Here is a 24638-nt window from a genome sequence, read left to right as displayed (position 1 = left end):
AAATATATTCCCAAATACAGAACTTCTATGTATTGCTTAAAACAGTAATTACTCCAGTGCAGTCACTGGAAGGCATTAAAAAGATTTGACAGTTTCACCACAAGTTTTCATTAACGTAGTAGTCAGGCAATGTAGTTCTACATCCACTGATAACTCAGCAGCTGAGGAACTCAGCAAAGCCTGCTTCAAACTTCTCAGCTGTTGACAGGCTTGACTTGCTGAGAACACTGGTTAAATATAGAACAAGGGAGCTGAGCTCAACAAAGTCATTGCTGTAACAGTGTGTGAAGAGAGCAGAAGAGGGGAAATACAATCTGAGAACTAAACTGCCAAAGCCTAACACCACCTAGCAACAGTTTGAAATTTTTTTTTAAACAGAAGTCTGTGTGTGAGACAGACAGACGGCATACCTCCTATTTCTCCTGATTGGGATTTCTGTGAGAAGAAACTACGTTCCTCTTCTGCTCCCTACCCTATTTTCTGCATTACTTCAACTGCTGGTAGACCTAGAAGAGTGGGAAAAGCTTATCTCTCTGGGTGCTTCTGCACTGGACACTTTTCCAGGTCTTAAATCTGCCTGTGTAGTGTGGAGCAAGCTGCTGTGATCTACAAAGAACAAACTGACATTGTAGGATAGTTCCTAGGGTCCTACTGCTGTCAGGTAAGAATGAACTAACTACTCCAATTCATTAGCTTTGTAAGATGTGATTTATATATTTTCATGTGAAAGCTGCTTGTCTTTTTTCCTCCTGTGATCATTCTTCTGCTGATTGGAAAAATTCAGTCAAGAAAAGCTAAAATAGGAAGTTAAGCGTGTCTTTTTTTTTTTTTTTGGCTGTTTTAATAGAGAATCAAACTGTTGTTCAGACCATTTTTTGAAACTTGGTTGAAACGAGACTTGTGACACTAGCTAGTAATCACATGAAAAAGGAATATGGATTGAGACTTTCAACATTTGTTTTTGTAAACTCATACTGTCAGAAGACACACCAAGATTCAATAATAAAGTGGTTATTGTCCCTTAGCAGCCAGAAATTTAACCGCTATAAAAACTAACAGCCTATGTAATAAGCCAGAGGAAATAGCCATACAGTGGCTGAACTATGTATGTTCTTGTGACCTATTGCTTTCTACTTTTCTGTTTTTTTTTTTCCATACTCTAAGCACATTAGTGTCACCTGGTACATTTTGTTCTGCCCTTGTGACAACAGCTCTAAGTGCTTCTGCTTCTACTCTGATATGTATAATATCAAATTGCTGCTTGGATAATTGCAGATCAGAGCCTTCTTAAAAAGTCCTTATAATTTTAGTACCTGAGTGTTCTTAAACTGTGTAATTTTTTGCATGCCACTAACTGATTGTTTCTTTTAAAAAATAAATAATGGAGAAGATAGTCAGTACTTAAACCTTTTCCCCTAACAGCTCAAGAGAAATCTGTTCAAAAAATGTATCCTTCAGCTTCATGAACTGCTAAGTAATTTAAGCAGGAATTGTTTAGAGTGATTAGTCTATGTCAAAACTGACAAAAGCAGCTTGGTCCAATAAAAACTAACCCACATCCTTCTAAAGCTGCTTTCTTTATACAGAGGGGAACTTTATCATTTATGGATAAGGAATATGTACTCATTACAAAAGCTATTCCCTGTACCATACCAATTAAGGTCTGAAGGCAAAGATTACTAGGGGAGTAATAAAAATCCCTTTAGCACGGACAAGAGATTGTAGTCTGGGATTCTCTTAGTAGAAATATGCTGACTGGGTCCTCTACCTTGTTTGACACTCAAGGTCTAGGCTCTGAGACACTTGCAGGAAGTTTAGAGTCTCTTATTTTATCAAAATGGATTTTAGATGCATCCCAGCATACTAGATACATTACGTCAGTACCACAGTTCAGCTGTGAAATGTTTACAAATTGGATAAAACTAACAATACACTAAACCAGTTCTGACTTGGCAGTGCCAGGGGATATAACTGCCAGTGAAACAGTGGAAAAGATGAAGTGCTGGGCCAGGAAAGAATTCTGAAAAGAATCATGTTTTACATTTTTACCAGCTTATTTCCCAAAAAAGGGGCACACTCTTGTTTAGAAATAAACTCTTTTGCATGTAATGTTAATTAGTGACCCTGTAAGTTAATAATGGTAATTATTTCAGCTCTATTGTGACCTCTTTCAAGCTCACAGTGGAAACTCTGAGACTTCATGAGAGCATAGATATATTTTGAGCAAGTTTTTTTTTTTTCAAGAGAAAACCATAATGTGGAAAATATTCATTGTTTAAATTTTGTTTTCTAATATTCTAATATTGATATTAGAATAGAAGAAATCTTGTCCTTTTCTTCCTGAATACAGTCATAGATAATTCATTAAAAGTGCTGAGAAGAAACAGCAGATTCACCTTTCATTTTAGGATAACTACAGTCTTGGGGAGAAAATGCCACTAATTTTATGTCATTTTATATTGTAATTTTAATTTTCCTCCATAAATCTTTTTTTTGGGGTGGGGAGGGGGAAGCTAGTCTTATTAGCCCCAAAACTTGGTGGTCAAATGAGGTGACTTTCAAATAGTTTGCTGACAACTTCCATCCAGAGAAAAATCATGATTATACATTCTTTTGCCTTCTCTTTCCATTTTAAAATGGGCACGAAGGCTAAAATTACTCTTCTCAACAGGTGTCCAGAAAGAGGCTCTGGGATTTTCCAATCAACTCTGTGAAATATGCAATGTAGCCATTCAGCAGCTGGTTTCATTGTGATTGTTTATAGCTTTGACTATTCTTCAGAATGGAAACCAGCTTAAATTTTATATTGAACAGAAAATGTTCTTCAGGTGTTGCCTCTATTTTTATCCATATAGATTATCTAGGAAGATAAGTAGGCATAAGCACAGATAGTCATTTTCTCAGTCATATCTATTTGTCCTTTGTATTACAGCATCCTTATTTGAGCCTCTAGAACCTGTAGCCACTTGGAAACTAATGGTGTCATAATGGTGCTAAAGACTGCCAAGCCCTTTCCTTCAATATCCACTGCTACCACTCTGGTTCATGGCTCAATTATCTTGACTATAGCAACTTCCTCCTTTTTGGCCTCTCTTCTTCAGTCTAAACAAAACTAAAATCATCTTATCCCACCATTCTGACCCTGTCACTTTACACATCAGGCTCAAAGACCTTGAATTCACCTTCAAAGCTCAACAGAGTTCTGCCCTAGCCTACATCAGTTGTCAGATCCTCTATCTCCACCATTTTACATTCTGTGGATTGTTAATCTCCGCTCAAGTATTATCTGGTTCCTCTCTTATGTCAGTGGCTATATTAAAACATTAATCTAATCTAGCAAGCCATGGGTTATCTATAGTGCTCATCGCTGCAGAAGCTAGGGCCCTCATCCGGGATTGATTTACACACAAGCTTAACTTTACACTTGTGGGTAGTTCCACTGAATTCAATGGAAATACTCTCATACTTAAATTAAGCACATGCCAAAATGCTTTGCTGAATCAGAGGCCAAATCCATATGGTTAATGCCAAGGGGAATGTTGCCATTAACTTCAGTGGGAGTAGAACCATGCCTCTGGGATCTAAGTGCTTAGTTATTAACAAACAAATATCCACTCCCCCACAGGAACGTTGAACAAAAATAGAGCAGCTGAATTCTTTGTAAATAATCTTTTCCCAAGAGCTGTTTTACTTTCCCCCTAGTTTCCTGTTTCTCGCCTTCCTTTCTCATAGTCTAGTGTTGTTTCTCATCATATTAGTTTAGAACAGGGGTTGGCAAACTTTTTATCTCAAGGGCCACATCGAGGAATAGAACTTGTATGGCAGGCCGTGAATGCTCACAAAATAGGGGTTGGGGTACAAGAGTGGGTGCAGGCACTGGGGTGAGGCTGGGAATAAGAGGTATGGGGTGCAGGAGGGTGATCTGGGCTAGGATCAAGTGGTCTGGAGAGCGGGAGCTGGATCAGGGTTGAGGCAGGGATGCGGGGAGAGATTCAGAGGTGCAGGCTCCAAGTGGCGCTTACCTCAAGCAGCTCCTGGAAGCAGTGGCATGTCCCTTCTCTGGCTCCTACATGGAGGTGCGGTCAGGTGGTTCTGCACACCGCCCCATCCACAGGCACCGCCCCTGCAGCTCCCATTGGAGCACTGGAGGGGGCAATTGGAGCACATAGAAACCAGAGCGGGGCTATGCCGCGCTTCCTGGAGCCACGTGGTGCAGCCCCTGACCCTGCGCCCTGGCTGGAGTGCTGGAGCAGGGCAAAACCGTATGTTGTGGCTTGCAGGCTGGCTTAAAATGCCTCATGGGGCGCAATCCAGCCCACTGGCCATAGTTTGCCCATCCCTGGTTTAGAACGTCAACTCTATTTGGGGTGAGACTATGTCCTCTTGCATGTCTGTAAAATACCATGCACAGCAAGGTAGCTGTATAAAATCCAATATGAAATGACATGGAGGAAATTTAGTATCTGAAAATGCTGAACAAGTATTAAGAACTATAATTAAACAGAAAATTATTTGTGACAATGATTTTATAAGGGTTCCATTAAAATAAAAAAGCCCATTTAGTACTTCTGTATATAAATCACAAACTCAGTTTTCAGTTCTATCCTAATGTGTTAACAAAGATCTGCCATGGGGATATTTCCATTCATCTATTGCCCATTGACCATTAAAAATATCTGTCCACTTATTTTTGACAAATTTCAGAATCCACTCATCACATAAAAGTGGCAGAAGAATGTATACACTGATATTCAGAATCCTGTTTGGAAAGGCAGTGCTGTTGAGTTCCGGGGATACACAACGGGAGTGGAAGCCAGGTTTCTAGAAAAGAATTAGGGTTTCTCAAGCTCTCTCTTGTCACTCAGCAGCTACTGTTCTTTATAGAATTGGTTATACTGAAATATAAATTATTCATAATCCAGATTATGGCCTATTGTTTTGTGGCTGTGGGGTGGGGAGGGGGAGGAAAGGGTGGCAGGGTACTTATACCTATATTTTCTTGTAGAAGGCCTTGATGCTGCTCTCAAGAAAGACTCCCAATGGGAGTTTTGTTGTTAATTTCAATGGGAGCAGGATTGAGTCTAATAACTGTAACTGAAGACTTCCGTGTGCTTAATGTATTTGGGAATAGAGTTCCTCTGGGGAAGCATAAATTATTAGATCTATCATTTTCATTTCCCCACAAATACTATTGTACTTTTGTCTGACTTTTATTCATTACCAGGTCAGGCGGAAAAAGTCAGTGCTTACATAAATGCATACTAAATGGGAATGAAAGGATTTTTTCTGTTTAAGATATTTTATGTCATTTGCCTTGATGCTTTTGTTGGTGTACCTCTCCAAATCTTACCCAGAAGAAGCAAAAGCCACAAGTACTAGATTCAAAGATGACTTCATAAGATCATATAGATTGTAATAGCCACCATAATGAGCTAGGCACTTTTCAGAGGTCCTGCCATGAAGAACACATAGCTTAAAAGCATAATTATACAATATTTCTGCAATTTATGAATTTCCTTCATTCCAAGAGACATTTTAACTGTCCCATGGTTATTAAAACAATCAAAGAATGGTTTAAAAACGATGTGTGTGGAGGTCAGTGTTGTGTAGCAATAAAACCCTATTGCTTATTTATTTTCCCAATGAACAGGAAATTGCTAACTGTAATACTACTGAATTGAGAGGAAAAGGGAGAAAATAGGCTGTGTTAATGGAAACCTCGTTGATTCTGCAGATGTGCCATTAGCAGCTAAAAGTTAATCAGAAGTGTTTGTTTTTTTTTCCCTTTAAAAAATGCTATCTGGCATCACAGAATGCATTGCTGAGGGAGTGGGAGAAAAACATGCAAACTACAGGGAAATAAGCTGGAGCTTGTATTTTTTCCCTTAAATGGCCACCTTTTGCAGCTTAGCTGACATGAGCAAGCCAGAATTAAGGGGAGGGGAGTGTATTGAGGACATTTCTGTACAATAACTGAAGAGTTTCATTTTGCTTCATAAAACTTTAAAAATAATATATGAAGAGACCTATCCCATCTGGATATTAACCAATGGAATCCGAGGACAGAAAAACCCACAGTGAAGTTTCAATAAGCTCTAGTTTGATTTAAACCCCAGCAGCACTTCAGTTCAGTAAGAGCTGCTTTTGTTGCACTTCCTTTTTTGGGGAAATGATGTCAGTCTGTATAATGTTGTGTGATTTATGCTGTTCTAAGGTTTGTTCTACTGAAAGAGTAAAAGTTGTATTTTAGAACCTAATGTCTCTTATCTGAAGGGCATCTTTCTTCCCTAAAGTCTATAGGATTTAGGGATGAAGTGGATGGTTTTGTTTTGTTTGTGGTTTTTTTTTTTTGCGCGCCAACCTCTCAGCTATTTAACTGAGAGATACATGAGAAAATATATATATGCACACTCATATATCATTGCTTTATAAAACTAACAGATTAAACAACTGAAAAATTAGATTCTACTGGTGTTACAATTACAACAGTTGTAAGTAGAGAATTTTATTAACTTGTTTTTAAGAGTGTCACTTTAAGTAAAAAGGTACTGTAGCATTACTACAAGAATTTCCATTACTTTATCACATGGATTACATTTTTTTTTGAAAATGTAAACTAAATTAATGTGATTGAAAGCAGCAGATTCCTGAAATCAGCACAACTGAATCACTGCAAACTTGCCTTGTTTATCCAAGAGGCCTTTGAAAAGAAGGTCTTCCCCCAGACCCTTACATGAGTCTTATAGTTCTAATGCACTCATGTCTAAAGTTATTTTAGTACCCATCCTTGTAACTAAATGACAAACAGCTTGACAACAACAGGAAGGAGAAGGGGTGGTGAGTTCATGATGCCATTTCAGTGAAGCAACCTGAATGTTTAATGAAATGATGCAATTTCTATTAGCTTTGTAGTTACTGTAATGACAAACACAAACTAAAAGAAAATAAAATTATGTGATTTGCCCTCCTGTTCATAGTTTGTGAGTGTTGCAGACAGGACTCTTAAGCCCCCTAAGTATCTTGCTATGTGACTCAAGTGCTATTATTATCTTTCTACTGTATAATGTAGATTGTTCACTAGACTAACTGTGCCATTAAAAGATGTAGTCCCGGGCACAAATGAAAAAGCGGCAAAGCATTTGTGGTTAGCCTTGAATGGTTCACAATAGCTTCTAGGCAGAGATCTGTCATTTCAAGTACATTCAAACTCTTGTTTGTCTAAGCCTCAGTTGTCCAAAAATCTCATTTATCTAAACAATCAGCACATAAAATGCTGAAGAAACCCCTACTAGTCAAAAGACAGTAACTATGATCATACCACCTGTAAAATCACAACTCTGTTCAAAGATAACAGTGCTTATTCCCATCGCACTTCTCTTCTCTAATTTCTCCTCCAGAGGAGCAAGCTCCCCTCTACCAAAAGCAGAGTAGAGCAGTGTTTAGTTTAAATGGGTGAGGAGTTCAATTGCCATCTCTGGAAAAACTCTTTGTAACATAAGAGAATACCCTTTATTTTAATTGTTAGCCCCAGGGTGAGAAATGCCAGGCAGAGAGTTCCCTGAGCAGTGTTGATTGTAGGGGGGCAGAATAAGGAGAGATCCCCTGTATGCAGAGCAAGGTGTCCTAGTCTGGAGCTGGTAGGGGTTCTTCAAGTTCCCCTTTCAGAGCCACAAGACTGAGGCACTGGGAGCCAGTGCCAGATTCAGCAGTAGCTACCGCAAGTCAGGACAAGTCCAGCTAGTATCACAGTCAGGTGATAAACACATGAGACACAATGTTGCCCCAAATCCCATTTCTCTAAACTCCTCTCATGTCTCCCATCATATCTGGATCAAGAAGGCTTGAACATAGTAGAACGAGAGATACTTCCTTAGTAGCAAAGTGGATTGGAATCAATCCTCTTCACTGTGCCACAGAGACAGAGTAGAGCAGAGTGAAGGTCCAGGGTTTCTTTCTGGCCACAGTTTCAGGATTTCAGTAGTAACAGTGAAACAATTTGTTTCCTTTTTGTTAAGTACTAACAGAAATGACATAAGGGCAAAAAAGCAGTTGAAAGCTGTGTTTTTTCCTTTTGCTGTCCTCATTTACTTAAAAAGTGTTCTTAGGGCAAGATTGCTTATGGTAAAGGAGTTTGTTCATCCCTCCTTCTTTCCCTCCTGCAGTGCAGCACAGTTAGAATTAGGGTGCCATCTACCAGAAAGCAAGGAGCTAAAGAAAATCAAAAGCCTGAAAATATATGGAAGCAGAGTTCACCTTTCATCCTTCTAGGTAGTTCAAACACCAGGACTATCAGAGAGAGGGAGTGTAAAATGAACATGTAAATAGGGAAGTGCAGCAGGGATGCTGGATAGAAGAAAGGGAATGCTGAAAAACTCTTTCATGGCTGAGTAAACTTCCCATGTTGAAATCTCTTTCTACTCCTGTCCTGCTGAGGAACCGAATAGCAAGCAGATGTGGCAAACGCTGTCCCCAGAGGCGACACTGGTTAACCTGAGTAGTAGTTTCAGCCATTTCATGTTTAAAGTCTCTGCAGATGTGTCTAGGTTCACTTGGTAGTGGTTGGTGAAGGGGTGAAGCAAAGACCAAGAAGCAGCCCTGCTGATTTCAAAGGGATGAGGCCAGCACTCTCTCAACCCAAGAAGTAGAAAGGCTTCTACTGTAATGAGCCTGCAAAGAAGGTTTACCCATCTGCTACAAGTCATTTTATACAAGATTTCTATCAGCTACTAATTGCAGTCTTAGAAACCAGGAGTCCTCTTTCCTCTCTGCTTGGATCATGAAAAACAACAACAAACATAGCCTTAATTTTCACAAAAGTCTCAGTCCTGTGAAAAAAACAAAGAAGGGGAAGTCAATAACTAGGGATCTTAATTATCTAATAAGATAAGACAGGGCTATAACTACTAAAGGACCTGCTTTCAGCATCATCAGCTCCATGGGAACTTTTCATACAAGTTCCTCACAGCCTGTGAAGCACAGATGACAGGTTCAAGTGAGGGAGTCTCTGTATAAGAGGGCACTGAAAATTTGTAGGTATGAAGATGGTTTAAAAAAAGCCCATTGGACCTTGGAAGGCTGAGCTAGCTGGAACACTCATATCAGAGTTGTTTCAAGCCCTTGTACCTGCCAAAACGCAGAATTGTTGAAGGGAAGAACCTGAGGTTGTAATATGTCAGCCCAAACAATTATAGAAAGGTCATCTCGACCATAATAGAGCTTCTTTGTTGAGGAATGCAGTTATTTAGCAAGCATATTTGCTACTGTGAGGGATAAGAAGGTTACACTGAATAGAGGTGGTGGCCTCTGAAAGAGAAGATCATATTGAAAGAGCTCATATGTACTCCATACAAGATCCAGTAAACCTGGGAGACAGGGCCCCTAATCTATGTGGGCAATTAGGATAAAGATTGCTCTGTCCATTCTGCTCTTGCAAAGGGTCCAGGGCATGAAAAGTAAAAAGTATGTATAACCAAACTCCCTTTTCTCAGTCCCAGGAACAGGCATCCCAGCCTTGGGCTGAAGGTCTCAAACCAAAAACTGGTGTGCAGGGATTTGACAAACCAGCACAGAGGGAATTCCTTACCAATGTCAGTGTGAGAAGACACTTTCTAGAACAAGACCCTTTAGCTTTGGTCAAAGGAATGGAAGCCTAAAATTGGGAATCTACTCACTTGTGGTGGAAAAATTAGAGAACTAAGAGATAAGAGCAGACCAGAGGACTGAGGTGTGGGGCTGCCCTCAGTATCGCTGGTGCTTAGACTTACAGCACTTAAAATGACAGTAATACAGTCAACTGATTTTTTTTACACAAACAGCTTACCTTGAGTGACCCTGGATTCTATTTCTGGCTCTACTGCATAACCTCTAAGACACTCTAAGCAAGTCACACAGTCTCTCACTTCTTCAGCTTCTATCTCCAAAATGAGGTCAAGCTCTAATAGTATTGTGAGGCATAAATCAATCATGTCTGCAAAGTTCTCTGAGAACCTACAAGGTGCTGCAAAAGCAAAAATGTGAAATACTGTGAGTTTCTCATTAGTGCAAGCATCATAAAAGAAGCACAGGAAAGATGCATCACAAATAAAACCCACTAGCTGTCCAGTGCTCAATACCTGTCCTGGCTAGACCTGAGTTTTACAGGTACAGAATCCAAGATACAGGCAAGACCAGATTGCTGGCTATGAAATAAATATACCAGGAACAGTTCCACAAGATGCTACTGTGATCTCAAAAAATCCTTCAGAGGAAGCAAGCAATACCTAAAGATAGGGCCAGGGCCAGGCATAAATGCAGAGAGGGGCAATGTTTAGATTTTGCTCAACAATGAGTTCAGGATACTAAAGTGGAGATACTTGAGGCATGACAAAGCATCTGACAAGTGGCTCCCATTAATAAGACAATATCCTGATGGGTGAAGGCCACATTGCTAAATTCAGATGATCTTTCATGATCTATTCACTCTAAGTTCTGAATGCACAGTCCATTCCTCTTATACAGTTTTCATCCTGTGATATCAGATCTTCGGGATAATAATGGATGAGCAGGATGGTCCTCGGGTTAGGATGCTTTTCTGGGAATTGAGGGACATAGGTTCAGTCCCCAGCTCCACTGCAGATTTCTTGTAAGACCTTGGACAAGTCACATTGTCTGTCTGTGCCTTGTTTCTTCCCTACCTTGCAGAGTAGATGATAAACACATTAAAGAGTGTGAGGGGTTCAAATATTGGGCTTAAAATAGAGTTTAACCCTCTTCCATCTTGGAAAGCAGATTCTACAGCATAAAGAGGGAAGAGAAACTGATTGATCAGAGGGATAAGAACATGCAGCCTCAGAGGAAGGAGACAGAATGTGAAGTGTGGCTGGACAGCCTATGCTCTGAGGCAGGGAAAACAGCTAGTTAGCCAGCATTGAAAGCATCAGAGGGGAAATGAAGACATGAGATGTCTCCATGATGTTGCAATAAGGGAAACCCATGCAAATAAAAACTAAGTAATGTCAACATTAAGAAGCTTTAGAAAAATATATCAGTTGGCAGAGCTGCAGCAGAAGGGATGCATAGGAAGGCCTTGGGTAGCTACCAGTGGGTTTACTACTGTGTTAACAAATGGTACATTAGTAAAAATATCAGAAGCTAGCAGAACCTCCTCTACACTCTGACTCTGCATATACACCAATAGACATTTTTTCTAAAACTTCCTACTATAGAGAAGGAAGCACTATGGTAAGCAGACCACTGACAGCACTCCAGAAAGCCGTCTGGTGCAAGATGGAGAGTGCGGAAGGATAAGAAAATTGGGGGCAAAATCAGCCAACAGGAGAAGACAGACTAACCCAATAGCTGAGAGGAACACCAAAGTTTCTAATTAACGAGAGGGCCCTGGGTTCCACTAGCTAAGTTAGAAAGCCAGAGGGAAAACTGCCCTGGAGGATAAGGGAAGGGGACCAATGAACCTGTGAGGGAAAAAACAATCCTGTAAAACAATCTTGTCATCCTGAGTTGTGCACTCAGTTTGGTGAGACGAGAGAGGTTTAAATGTCACAGTCCGGCACCTACAGTTTGCTAAACAATATTGTCATCTCTCACAATTTCATCACAAGTACAGTACCATGATATTTGGCATTTTTGTTAGAGCCCCCGCTCCTGGAATCAGGTAAAAAACATGAATCCTAAACTTTCCAGTATCAGAAGGGAAAAAAGAACCCCAAATTATTGCTTTAAATGTCATGATTTTCCAGCCAACCTCAATTTTTGGATTTTGACTTGAAGTTTGAATGCTTGGGGTTGGCAATGCTGCTAGAGAGAAGGGAGAGTGAGTCTGAGCTTAGTGGAAGGTCCAACGTTCACATGTTAATCACAGTCTGAAGAGCGAACAGATCGGGGGTCGCACTCTCAGTTGCTGAGACACAGCAGAAGGCAGATATCAGTGTGAAGGCTCTGTTGCAAATTAGCAGTTGTTGCTGCTACCGAGGAGAGCCACTTCCAATAGAGACCTGCTAGCCGGTTAAGACCAAGGGGCTTGGGAACAAGAAATCTGGGAGATCGTTCTTAGCGGGTAAAGGGTCACGTTGGATTTCATGGCTGGGAGGGCTTTCCTTGTCCTGAGGCTCCCTCCAGAGGAAGACAAAAGGTGGAGGTCCAGGACAAGTGGAAACCCCCAATAGCAGTCAAGCTAGCACTGTTCAGAGAGCAAACCACTGAGAGCTCACAATTTTCTTTAGAGCAACAATGAAAGCTACTGTAACTTTGAGAAGCCTTCCAACTGGAAGAGACATTGGGATGGGTGAGAGAAGGAACACCTAAGGAAGGGCAGGGGGAGGGTAAAGAAATGAGGGTCTCAGACAGATATTACATTTAGTTGTAAGAAAGAGAAGAGAGGGGAATGGGAATTGGCTGTGCCCTGCTGGAAAGAGACCTGCTAACATTATGGCACAACATACAATATACAATTCACCTTAAAGTGTGAGTCTCCAGACTGCTCAAAATTGACCCCGTCATGACTAGTTTTCTGAAGGATCAACAATGCTATAAATCTGTATGCATGCCATAGGGTACCACTGAAATGTAGCAAGCCAACCAGTCTGCAAACTGTTTAACAGTCCTTCTCAGGGACACAATGGAAACACCACAATTTTGATGAAGAATGCCATGGTATTATTTTATGTACACAGAGAACATTGTCTTCAAAAGGTCATCAGAAGTTCTCCAGACAATAGCTTGTATGGTCCATCTATCTACCAGGAAAGAACGTTGAAATTTGGATCTGTTGGTCCAGTGAGTCTAATTTAAATGCTGAAGCATAGACTACTAAGCCACTAAGTCCTCTTTGTTCTGCTTTTTTGGTAGTGACCCTTGGAAAACTGAGCAGTACACAAGTGTCCCCGTCTTCCTACCTAGGCCACTCTTTGAATCAGGATTGCTCCTTGAATCAAGCAGCTATGTGGTGCTGAAAAACAACTGAGCATGCCCTCCCCCAAAGGTTATGTATACAGCACCTCTGTGATGTGTCTGGGCTACCTTGGCCTCAGATCAGAAATGTCCAGGTCTCCTGACCCATTGTAGTATCTCCAGTCTGGCTGTACTCCATTAGCTTGACAATCAGAACTGCATCGGGCTGTTGCATAGGTTTTTCTAAACAGTAAAACCACAAAAAGCCCACAGGCTCTATTACATTTATCTTGGCATTCATGATCAAAAGAAAATGGCAGTTTCTTTTATTCTATAAAGCCAGCCAAAAAAGATAGAAAGATATGCTTTTGTAAATATTTTCCCCAAAAGGACAAGTAAATGTTACAATAGCTGAAAATAAACCGATTCATTGTGCTTCAGCTGAGCAATGTAATTTTCATTTTTATTAGCAATTAATTATCTTTAATGTTAATTAAAATGAAGCTGGGATACTGTAGCTGAGACTCATTAGTAAGGCAAGTTGCACAACTGATGTGTAGTAATATACCCACATAACCTCTACTTTAAATAGTTCTGCCTTTTGTATTTTATATTTCAAATATTTTGTGGGTCACCCATTTTAATAGCAGTGGTATTATCATCCAGCTCAAACTAGCCTTTAAAATAAACAGCTCATGACTCTTAATGGGGTTCAATAGAAGAAAACTGACTCCGAAGACTATTTTGGATCTAGGATTGCTCTACTCCTCTGCTAGCAGTATGATGCAGCTGCTGTTTCTTTAACATTTTTGCTGACAGCTACAGCTAACATTTCAGTTCATCCCAGCACCAACATTGCCTCTTAGCTCTTTTACTTTGACTATAACAACTAGCTTTCTCATGGTTTTACCTACATACCACTACTCTCCTTCTGCTCCTAGCAGTGCAATTATTCTTGCTGCTTTACAGAACACATTCTTAATGGAGAACATTTCTGGAGATGGACTGAAATGAAATCTCATCAAAATAATCTCATAGACCAAAGATTTAGAGTGGAAAGAAGAAGGGGACACCAGACTAAAATGACAGGGGACTGCAGATATTCCATAACTGTAAAAGACAACAGTAAAGAGGCACTTTCATGTGCAGTATTAAAGAAGGCAGAAGCTTATTATTTATCAGTGTTAGGGCTCGTCTTCATTACAGTGGAAGTTGCTGCAACCGATGCAGCGGGTGTGAATTTAGCGGGTCTAGTGAAGATCTGCTAAATCGACAGCAGAGCAGTCTCCAGTTGACTCCGATATGGTATTCCAGCTCCCCAAGAAGAGTAAGGTAAGTCAACTGGAGAGCATTTCCCATCGACACAGCACAGTGAAGACACCGTGGTAAGTTAACCTAAGTTACATCGACTCAAGCTACGTTATTCATGTAGCTGGAGTAGCCTAACTTAGGTCGACTTACCCCGGTAATGAAGACAAGCCCTTAATTTGTGCACAAAGAAACAAAGTACCAATTAATGTAATTTGACAGTGTCAGTGGCCATGTATAGGTAGATATGTAATAAAATAGTGTCTATTTTTACTATGCATAATCAAAATAATGGTGGAGAGATGTGCTACTCAAGTTAATAAAATAAAAATCCCTCAGTAAGCACACTCAAGTTTGTCAAGTTTCTCAATTAATAGCTGCCACCCCCTTCATTTAATAACTAATCATGCCCTACTGATTCATGCAGAGTGGGCTCTCCACACATAGATCAGGAGAAGAGGTGGTAATTAGCTCTACCTCAGAACCCAGTCTTGTCCTACACCCTGCAGAGGCTGCACCATAAGTCCAAGGATCTGTGAGTTGAGAAGAGGAAGCAAGATGTTGGGACTGGAGAGCAGCAGGCACTTCAGGGTGAGGTTGAGCGGAAATGCCTCATCCTTTGGATGATCCCATGGACATTCCCTAGGGCAGTTATTACAGCCCTAGGCTATAGTTGTTAATAATAAACCCCCACATTTTCCATTGCTGGACCCCCTGTGGTGGGCATCCTCCTTTAAGGCTAGTCCCTATGGCTGCTGCTGGCTGACAAAGTGGTGGCAGCATGACTCCAGTGGAGCTTGTGTTGCCAGGAAGCAGTTGGAAGGAGGGAGTCCTGAGGCACAGAGCTGATATGAAGCCACAGGAGGCCCTGTGCAGATGGTCCCACAATTCATTCAGATGCAGGGAATATGGGACACTTAGTGGCTATCCCTATGTTTCTTTCCCCAAGCTCCCTCAGAACAAGGTAAGCAACAAACAAAATACCCATATTTAAAACAAATTGCTGCCTTCCTTCTATGCCACAGCAGTACTAAAAATGACCAAAATCCCAGGATTTTCCCCCCTTTGCAAATGACTTTTAGGGGCCAGATTCTGTAGCCTTTGAAGTTCTAAGAAAGTTTTAGAAGCTACAGTATTATATTTTAAGTTAGGTTTATTTTCTTGTAAGACATGTTCTCCTATGACTTTCTTCTTCCACAGGTCTATTGCACAGGGCAGAAACTGATATTATCTTTGTACTTTCCGTCACAGCAGAATTTAGTAGCATTTTCTAGTTCTAGTTTAAGGGCAGGCTTATGTAGCATTTCATGCATGTTGTTTTTGAAGTTCAAAACAGCTTCTTAGAGAAAAGATCCCCTTCCTTGAATAGCTTAAGTTAAAAATTCAACTGTGGTTTAAAGGGTCAGAATTCCCAAGGACATAGCAGATAACACTGGCTGAGTATCAAATAAGTACATCTTTAAAAAAAGCTGTCATAAAACATTAGAGGCAGGAAAACATAAATCACAGATGTTAAATTGTTCCCATGTATTTCCAGAGCACTGCCAAAATTAATCTTTTTCAGATAAGGAGAAAAATTAATAAATTAGGCTGCCATTGTTATATGAATATTTAGACCGTTTCTCAGATCATCTTTGAAAATATGCCACCTCTGTGATCCAGAGATCTCACATACATTCTAAAAACATAATAGTTGTTGGTTGATTTTCAATGAAAGCATGGGAAAAGAGGAAAATGAATTTAATAAATTAAATTAAGAAAACTTCAGTCTTTACTTGGAACTATTTTTTAAAAATAAGATACCACATGTTCTCTGAGAATCTAGTGTATTGATTTAATAGTACCCTAAAAGTGACATGTGGAGTCTGGGTAAAATGGATTTGATAAGGCATCAACATTCATTCCCATTGTCTGACAATTTAAGTTTAGATCAAGAAAGAGAATTATTCAGTCGTAGCCATCTACTTCAATTTTTCTTACTAAGACTTGGCTTGGGGTGGAGACCTCTCTTACTGCTTTTGGGGAAGCAGGAATATACCCAGGAATCACTCCTGTGCCATGACTAGTACAAAGACTCAGTCTGAACAAACAGTCACCTTGATTAGCAACAGACAGATTCAGAATCCAAAATGCCCCAGCGTGTCTCTCTAGTGTGTGAGCACTGAGTGCGAAGTCCAGGTCTGTGTTGTATCTGGCCCCTGGTTGACCCCTCAGCTGCAGATTCTGGTTGAACTGCTCCCTGCTCTCCCTCTAGTGGTCAAAATAACATACAGTCCCACGATGCCCAGATATGCAGGACATAAAGGGCACCACATATCTGTCCACTCACTCCCTCAGTCACGGATGGGGGCATCTCCTTCCTTTAGAGGTTCTGGTTGAGTCTCGTGTACAGTGCAGAGCAGGTTCCCCAGGGCAACATGCTCAAGATGCTCTGAGCTTGCTGGGTCCCTGCAGCAGCAGCTGCTGTCCCGGCATCACTGTTGCCCCAGCCATACCTGCTTTCATCAGCCCTAGTCCCAGGAAGTTGTGCAGAACTTCGTGCCATCTCTCTGGCCCAGCTTTCCATCATCAGTCAGGGCTTCAGGAGCAAGGGCAGCTTTCTCAGCACTGCTGCCGGCCATTTGTGGAACGAGAATTCACACTTCCACAGCTAGGGTGACCAGATGTCCCCGATTTTATAGGGACAGTCCCGTTTTTGGGCCTTTTCCTTATATAGGGTCCTATCACCTTCCACCCCCGTCCCGATTTTTCGCATTTGCTGTCTGGTCACCCTATCCACAGTGGGGCTTCACATCTCCAATTCTTACTCCCACTGAAAAGTTATATGGCAGCTTGTTTTATGGAAACAGTTGTGGACTTGTAGGAAAAAGTTTTCATGTGTCCAGCACACATTCATCATGGGGGCATCTGAGTACCTGCATAAAATCTGCTATACAATACAGACGTATATTATATTATATAACCAGACTCCACACAAGACAGAGGAGGAGTAACTAATTTTCTCCAAGAACATCTTAAACTATCTAAAATGTGTTTAATTTTAATGCCAAATATATGTAGCAACAAAATTTGGAATATATGGAACTTATCAGAGTCATGGCATTGAAAAGTATTTAGCAGCACATCAGATATCAAATATATTGAAAAGAATTTTTCATTTACATGAGACTGAAATTAAGTATTTGCTTTAGATGTTATTTTAACATCTTCCCTGAACTGCAACACTGATTGCTTGCCATTGTTGTTACCTTAAAAGGGCAGGTTGGCTTTTTGTTCTGCCACCATTTGATGGATGCAAAAAGCTAAAAGATTGTAATCATTCTTGGATATGACGGACCTGAAATGCTAGTATTACTGAACACATCCATAATATTATGGTCAAAAGATTCAGCTGTGATAATGTTATGCTTGTTAGATTTCTTTTAGTTCCTTAAGAGTAAACGGTATATGACAGCAAAGAACCCAGATCTACATAGTAATTCCACAGGACTGTCCCTAGCTCCCTTCCAAAAGGAGATATATACATGAAAAGAAAAGATGTCTGCAAAATGTATTTAGATTATAATTCTTTGGGGGAAGGGACTGTCTTGGGGCATGTGGGTACAGTGTCTAGCACAATTGGAGCCCAGATTGGCATCTCTAGCTATCACAGTATAAATAAAACAAAGTCCTTGGTGCAATTCAGAGTGAACTGGAAAAAAAAAAAAAAAAAGCAGAAGGCTAAGATTTTAAATCATTAGTGGGCAAGCCATGCCTCAGCTTCATGAGCACGGAGACAGCAGCCGCTCACTTTTGTGTCTGAGAGCACTCAGGTCCACAGAAGCTCTTTTATATTGCCACATCAAACGGAGAGCCAGTGAGGCTGGAGCAGGCAGGAGGATCTGATGCTAACTGAATCCTTTGGCCCTTTGCATCTGTAGAAGGGTGGCACTAGCGGTTGCTCAATCCATTAGTGGACTAGCATCTGGGAAATGAACCAAGTAAAAGGCAGATGCCAAGGTCCAAATACAATAATAGCTGGTGATTTGATTTCAACTGACTTCTGTTGAAGATACAGATAGCTTGTGTACTGTGTTATGGAATATGTATTATAATGTTCAATCACTCTAAAATGAGACCTTTTGTGCTATATAAATATATTAAATTTAATGAGTACATTTGTTTGAAGCAGTTTACCAAAGACATCACTCACTATGTAGCAGTAAACATTTTGAACCAGACCCTTGATGAGATTAAATGGGCATAGCTCCACTGATTTCAATAGGGCTACACCAATTTACATCATCTAAGATCTAGCCTTTCATTTTTAAAGAGTTGTAGTAACACATTTGTATACATTTCTGTTTTTTGATTGATTTTTAATGTTGGTAGCAACCACTGACTAAACACATTATTATGTGGTGCAAGCAGCCATGTGAATAATCTGTATTTATCATACAGCTTTGACTACCTTGCCTCAATTCTGCTCATTAGTCCATCTCTCCCAGGATGACTTATAACATTCCAAGTGTAAAAATATAATTAGGAAGGCCAAAAAAAAAATTTGAAGAACAGCTAGCTAGAGATTCAAAATGTAATAAAAATTGTTTTGCTAAGTACATCAGAAGCAGGAAGCCTGCTAACAACCAGTGGGGCAAATGAACAATTGAGATGCTAAAGGAGCACTCAAGGATGATAAGGCCATTGTGGAGAAAATTGAATGAATTTTTTGTATCAGTCTTCCTGGCTGAGGATGTGCAAGAGATTCCCAAACCTCAGTCATTCTTTTTAGGTGACAAATCAGAGGAACTGTCCCAGACTGAAGTATCAGTAGAGGAGGTTTTGGAACAAACTGATTAATTAACAGTTATAATTCACCAAGACCAAATGGTATTCACCCAAGAGTTCTGAAGGACCTCAAATGTGAAATTGCAGAAATACTAACTGGGGTTTGTAACCTGTCATTTAAATTAGCTTGTATACCAGATGACTGGAGGACAGTTAATGTAACGCCAATTTTTAAAAAGGGCTCCAGAGGAGATCCAAGCAATTACAGGCCAATAAGCCTGACTTCAGTACCGGGCAAACTGGTTGAAACTATTGTAAATAACAGAATTGTCAGATACATAGATGAATATAATTTGTTGGGGAAAAGTCAACATGGTTTTGGTAAAGGGAAATCATGCCTCATCAATCTACTTGAATTCTTTGAGGGGGTCAAGAACCATGTGCGTAAGGGGGATCCAGTGGATATAGTGTATTTAGATTTTCAGAAGGCTTTTGACCAGGTCCCTGACCAAAGGCTATCAAGCAAAGTGAGCTGTTATGGGGTAAGAGGGAAGGTCCTCTCATGGTTCAGTAACTAGTTAAAAGGTAGGAAAGAAAGGGTAGGACTAAATGGTCAGTTTTCAGAATGGAGATAGGTAAATATTGGTGTCCCCCAGGGGTCTGTACTGGAACCAATACTATTCAACATATTCATCTAGAAAAAAGGGGCAAACAGTGACGTGGCAAAATTTGCAGATGATACAAAACTACTCAAGATAGTTAAGTCCAAAGCAGACTGTGAAGAGTTACAAAGGGATCTCATAAAATTGGGTGACTGATGGCAGATGAAATTCAGTGTTGATAAATGCAAAGTAATGCACATAGGAAAACATAATCCCAGCTACATATAGAAAATTATGGGGTCTAAATTAGCAGTTACCACTCAAGAAAGAGATCTTGGAGTCCTTGTGGAGAGTTTTCTGAAAACATCCACTCAATGAGCTGCGGCAGTTGAAGTGGACAGAATGTTGGGAATCATTAAGAAAGGGAAAGATAATAAGACAGACAATATCATATTGCTGCTATATAAATTCATGGTATGCCCACATATTGAATACTGTGTGCAGATGTGGTCACCCCATCTCAAAAAAAGATATGTTGGAATTAGATAAGGTTCAGAAAAGGGCAACAAAAATGAGTAAGGATATGGAAAAGCTTCCATATGAGGAGAGATTATTTAGACTGGGACTTTTCAACTTGGAAAAGAGATGACTAAAGGGGGATATGATAGAGGTCTATAAAATCATGACTAGTATGGATAAAGTAAATAAGGAAATGTTATTTATTCCTTCTCATCACAAGAAGTAGAAATCATGAAATGAAATTAACAGGCAGCAGGTTTAAAACAAACAAAAGGGAGTATTTTTTCACACAACACACAGTCAATCTGTGTAACTCTTTTTCAGAGGATGTTGTGAAGGCCAAGATTATAATAAGGGTTAATAAAAAGAACTAGGTAAGTTTATGGAAGATAGGTCCATCAATGGCTATTAGGCAGGATGTGCAGGGATGATGTCCCTAGCCTCTGTTTGCCAGAAGCTGGGAATGGGAGAGAGAGGATGGATCACTTGATGATTACCTGTTCTGCTCATTCCCTCTGGGGCACCTGACATTGGCCACTGTCTGAAGACAAGATACTGGGCTAGACAGATCTTTGCTCTGACCCAGTATCTTATGTTCAATTTCCCATGACCTCTCAGGACTGAGATTCTCACCTTTACACTCCCCAGCAGTATCTACAGGACTCAGAGAGTTTGGTATGTAGTATCATATTGGTCACACACTACAAAGAAAGCTTCTAATAGCAGGTGGAGGGAAAATGGCAAGTCTTGTATCTTTTTAAAACATATTGTAATAGACCCAGGCCAGTTAGGAACAGCAGAGTAGTAGAAGGGAGATATACTGGCCACTAGATAAGCAGTTTTCTGTTCCCTGAGTGACCAGAGCAGGGGCTGCTCCAGGCTAATGAGAACACCTGACTCTAATTAACCTGCTAAGAGTCAGGTGAGGCTGTTAAGCACCTGCCTTTAATTAATGCCCCTCTGATGCTATAAAAGGGCTCACTCCAGTCAGGCCAAAGGGAGTCAGAGGAAAGGAAGTGTGTGTGTAAGAAGCTGAGAGTGAGTAGGCATACTGCTGGAGGACTGAGAAGTACAAGCATTATCAGACATCAAGAGGAAGGTCCAGTGGTGAGGACAAAGAAGGTGTTGAGAGAAGGCCATGGGGAAGTAGCCCAGGGAGTTGTAGCTGTTGCACAACTGTACCGGGAGGCACTCTAGACAGCTGCAATCCACAGGGCTCTTGGTTGGAACCCAGAGTAGAGGGCAGGCCTGGGTTCCCACCAAACCTCCCAACTCCTGGCACCAAACCTGCTCCCTGGGTCACTTCGTACTATAGCCTCTGGCCCTCCAACATCACAACAGGTGTCAGTTTATGGACTCGTTGGGCAGGGCAGGTGGTTCTCACTGACAGTGATCTGGAGACCTCTCAATCCCTGTCCACTGTTCCCAATCTCCAAGGGGGCCTTTGGCAGCTCTGAAGCAGGGTTTGGTCCAGGCAGTGCGGAGCTCCTGCAGCCTCTCTGCAAGAGCTATCAGCACAGGACTGCTCCCTTGGTCTGTCCACCCTGACTGAGCTAGACTATTCCCTTTTGAGTTCTCCCTCCATTGTGAGCATGTCCAGTAGGTGTGGCTGGGCAGGACCTTCTGGTCCCAAAGCTGCTTGTTAAACCTTGGTTCCCTGGTGTGAGGCTTATCCACCCCATCACAGACAGACACAATTGGTTGTTGAAAAACACCAACATTGAAAGGAAAATTGTCAATTACTCTGTCATGGTATAATTCCCCACTCTGAACCTTAGCGTCCAAAAGATGGGGTACTAGCATGAATTCCTCTAAGCTCAATTATCAGCTTAGAACCTGTAGCGCTGCCACCAACCAGGAATTCCAGTGCCTGGTACACTCTGGACCTCACAAAACCTTGCCTGAAGACCCCCAAGACCCAGACCCTCTGGATCTTAACACAAGGAATGTAAATCCTTTTCCCTCACCATTGCCTCTCCCAGGCTTCCCCTCCCTGGGTTATTCTGGAAGATCACTGTGTGATTCAAACTCCTTGAATCACAAAACAGAGAGGACAATTCACTCTTCCCTGCTTCTCTTTCCCCCCCCAGACTCTTCCTGAGAGAAAGTAATCCTGGCACAGAGAGAAATCAGCCTCCCTCTCCCTCTTCCCTCCTTTCTCCCCACCAATTCCCTGGTGAATCCAGACCCAATCCCCTGGGGTCTCACCAGAATAAAAAAACAATTAGGTTCTTAAACAAGAAACTTTTAATTAAAGAGAGAAAAACAGTAAAAATTAGCTTTGTAAATTTAAAATGGAATAGGTACAGGGTCTTTCAGCTATAGACACTGGGAATACCCTCCCGGTCTAAGTATACAAGTACAAATTAGAATCTCTTCAGCAAAATACCAATTTGAACTCCTTTCAGCCAAATACATATTTGCAAATAAAGAAAACAAGCATAAGCCTAACTCGCTTTATCTATCTAGTACTCACTATTCTGAATCTATAAGAACCTGTATCAGGGAGATTGGAGAGAAACCTGGTTGCACGTCTGGTTCCTCTGAGTCCCCAGAGTGAACAACAACCAAAACTAACAGCACAGCACAAAAACTTCCCTCCCTCAAGATTTGAAAGTATCCTGTCCTCTGATTGGTCCTCTGGTCAGGTGACAGCCAGGCTTACTGACCTTGTTAACCCTTTACAGTCAAAGAGATATGAAGTACTTCTGTGCTATTAACTTTTTTTATCTGTTTATGACATACTCATATTCACTTCTGGGTTCTAGAATGACGAAAACCACCTAGAAAGAGATCTGAGCATCACTGTGGACAGCTCAATGAAAATCTCTGCTCAATATGCAGATGCCATTAACAAAAATGCTAGGATGCAAACTAATATTATACTGAAATATTATAATGCTGTTCTAGAAATCAGTGGTATGTCTTCACCTAGAACACCAAGTTCAGCCCTGGTCAGTATCTTTGAAAAAATACACAGATAAAATGAAAGGGGTTCTGAGCTGTGTGATAAAAATGATTAGGAGGCACAAAGTGATTTCTTTGTGAGGAAAATTTGAAAAAAATGTTTAGTTCAGAGACGAAAGAAATAAAAGAGAACACAATAGAAATATACAAAACAATAAGTGGTATAGAGAAGAAGGTCTGGACACGTCTATTTAACCTGTCTTATAATACAAACACAATGAACTAGCAGTGAAATGGAAAGGCAATAGATTTAAAACAGAAGGAAATAATTTTTTCAGAATGAATGAATAACCCATGTAAATTTGCCAGACTAGATGATTAAAGCCAAGAGTTTAGGAATTTAAAAATATTTTCATATGTATAATAAACAATGGCCATATAAGATAGTGAAAAAAGATTCCTTTTAGATACTGCAGGGCTGCTTGTTCTGGAGCATCTCATACTGGCCACTGTCAGAGGTAGGATAATGGAGTAGAAGGAGAGCTGATCTTACCTGGCTTGACAAATTCTGTGTTCCTATGCTGCCTAATTAAATTTGGTATAACAAAAGTAAATGATTTTCTTATAAGTAGCATGATATTTAGGTGGCTTTGCTATTTTTATTACAAAACAAATCACAACAGATCTGCACGTCCTAAACCTTAAAAAGAAGTGGCAGTGGGTTTATAAGTGGTTGAACAATGCCTAAATCTTTAGTTAACCATTAGCTGAATTATACAATAGTTTCCTGTGTGTTCCATGGAGGAATCTTTGACTCAATATAGATTTGTTTGTTTATATCTGATTTTAGTTTACTTCTAATATCATCTAGAATGCCTGTAGTACACTATGTGTTTGCAAAAGCAGCAAAGAATCCTGTGGCACCTTATAGACTAACAGACGTTTTGGAGCATGAGCTTTCGTGGGTGAATACCCACTTCCTCAGATGCATGTATTCACCCATGAAAGCTCATGCTCCAAAACGTCTGTTAGTCTATAAGGTGCCACAGGATTCTTTGCTGCTTTTACAGATCCAGACTAACATGGCTACCCCTCTGATACTCTGTTGTTTGCAGTGTTTTTGAAGCAGTGTTGGTCCCAGGATAGAGAAACAAAGTGGGTGAAGTAATACCTTTTTCTTCATGTAAGCTCAAAAGCTTCTCTCTTTCACAAACAGAAGTTGGTCCAATAAAAGATATTACCTCATCCACTTGTCTCTTTAGTATACAGTGTTGTTCAAAATACTGTTGATGTCCTTATACATTCAATTTAGAATATTCTGTATCTGTCAAGATACAAGAGAAGCTTGAAATGTTACTTCTCTATTGGAAAGAGAGTATTGGTGCACCCGCTCTGTATCCAGGGCCAGCGCTTCCATTAGGTGACCCTAGGTGGTCACCTAGGGCACCAGGATTCGGGGGCCAGCATTTTGTGCGCTCTCCATGGGGCGCGTGGGAGCTTCCGGTTCTGCTCCCATTGTGCCGCTGAAGAAGGACCCTCTGCCGACATGCCGCGGAAAACAGCGGCAGGCAATTGAGCAGCTCAATGACTGCCGCTGTCGCCTGCGGCATTTTGGCGGAGGGCCCTTCTCAGGCGGCGCGATGGGAGCGG

General features: G+C 40.8%; 1 protein-coding gene across 1 annotated transcript in view; it reads left to right on the top strand.

The window, feature by feature from the left end:
* The first annotated feature begins 270 nt into the window (after positions 1-270).
* Positions 271-24638, top strand: part of FILIP1 (filamin A interacting protein 1) — a 152179-nt gene continuing 127811 nt past the window's right edge. Inside the window, 1 exon segment of the mRNA XM_030555780.1 lies at positions 271-661. The gene's annotated coding sequence lies outside the window, so the exon portion shown is untranslated.

This window comes from Gopherus evgoodei, chromosome 3 (genome assembly GCF_007399415.2).
Source record: "Gopherus evgoodei ecotype Sinaloan lineage chromosome 3, rGopEvg1_v1.p, whole genome shotgun sequence".
In the NCBI taxonomy this organism is placed as follows: domain Eukaryota; kingdom Metazoa; phylum Chordata; order Testudines; family Testudinidae; genus Gopherus; species Gopherus evgoodei.
This window is presented reverse-complemented; position numbering and strand designations above follow the sequence as displayed.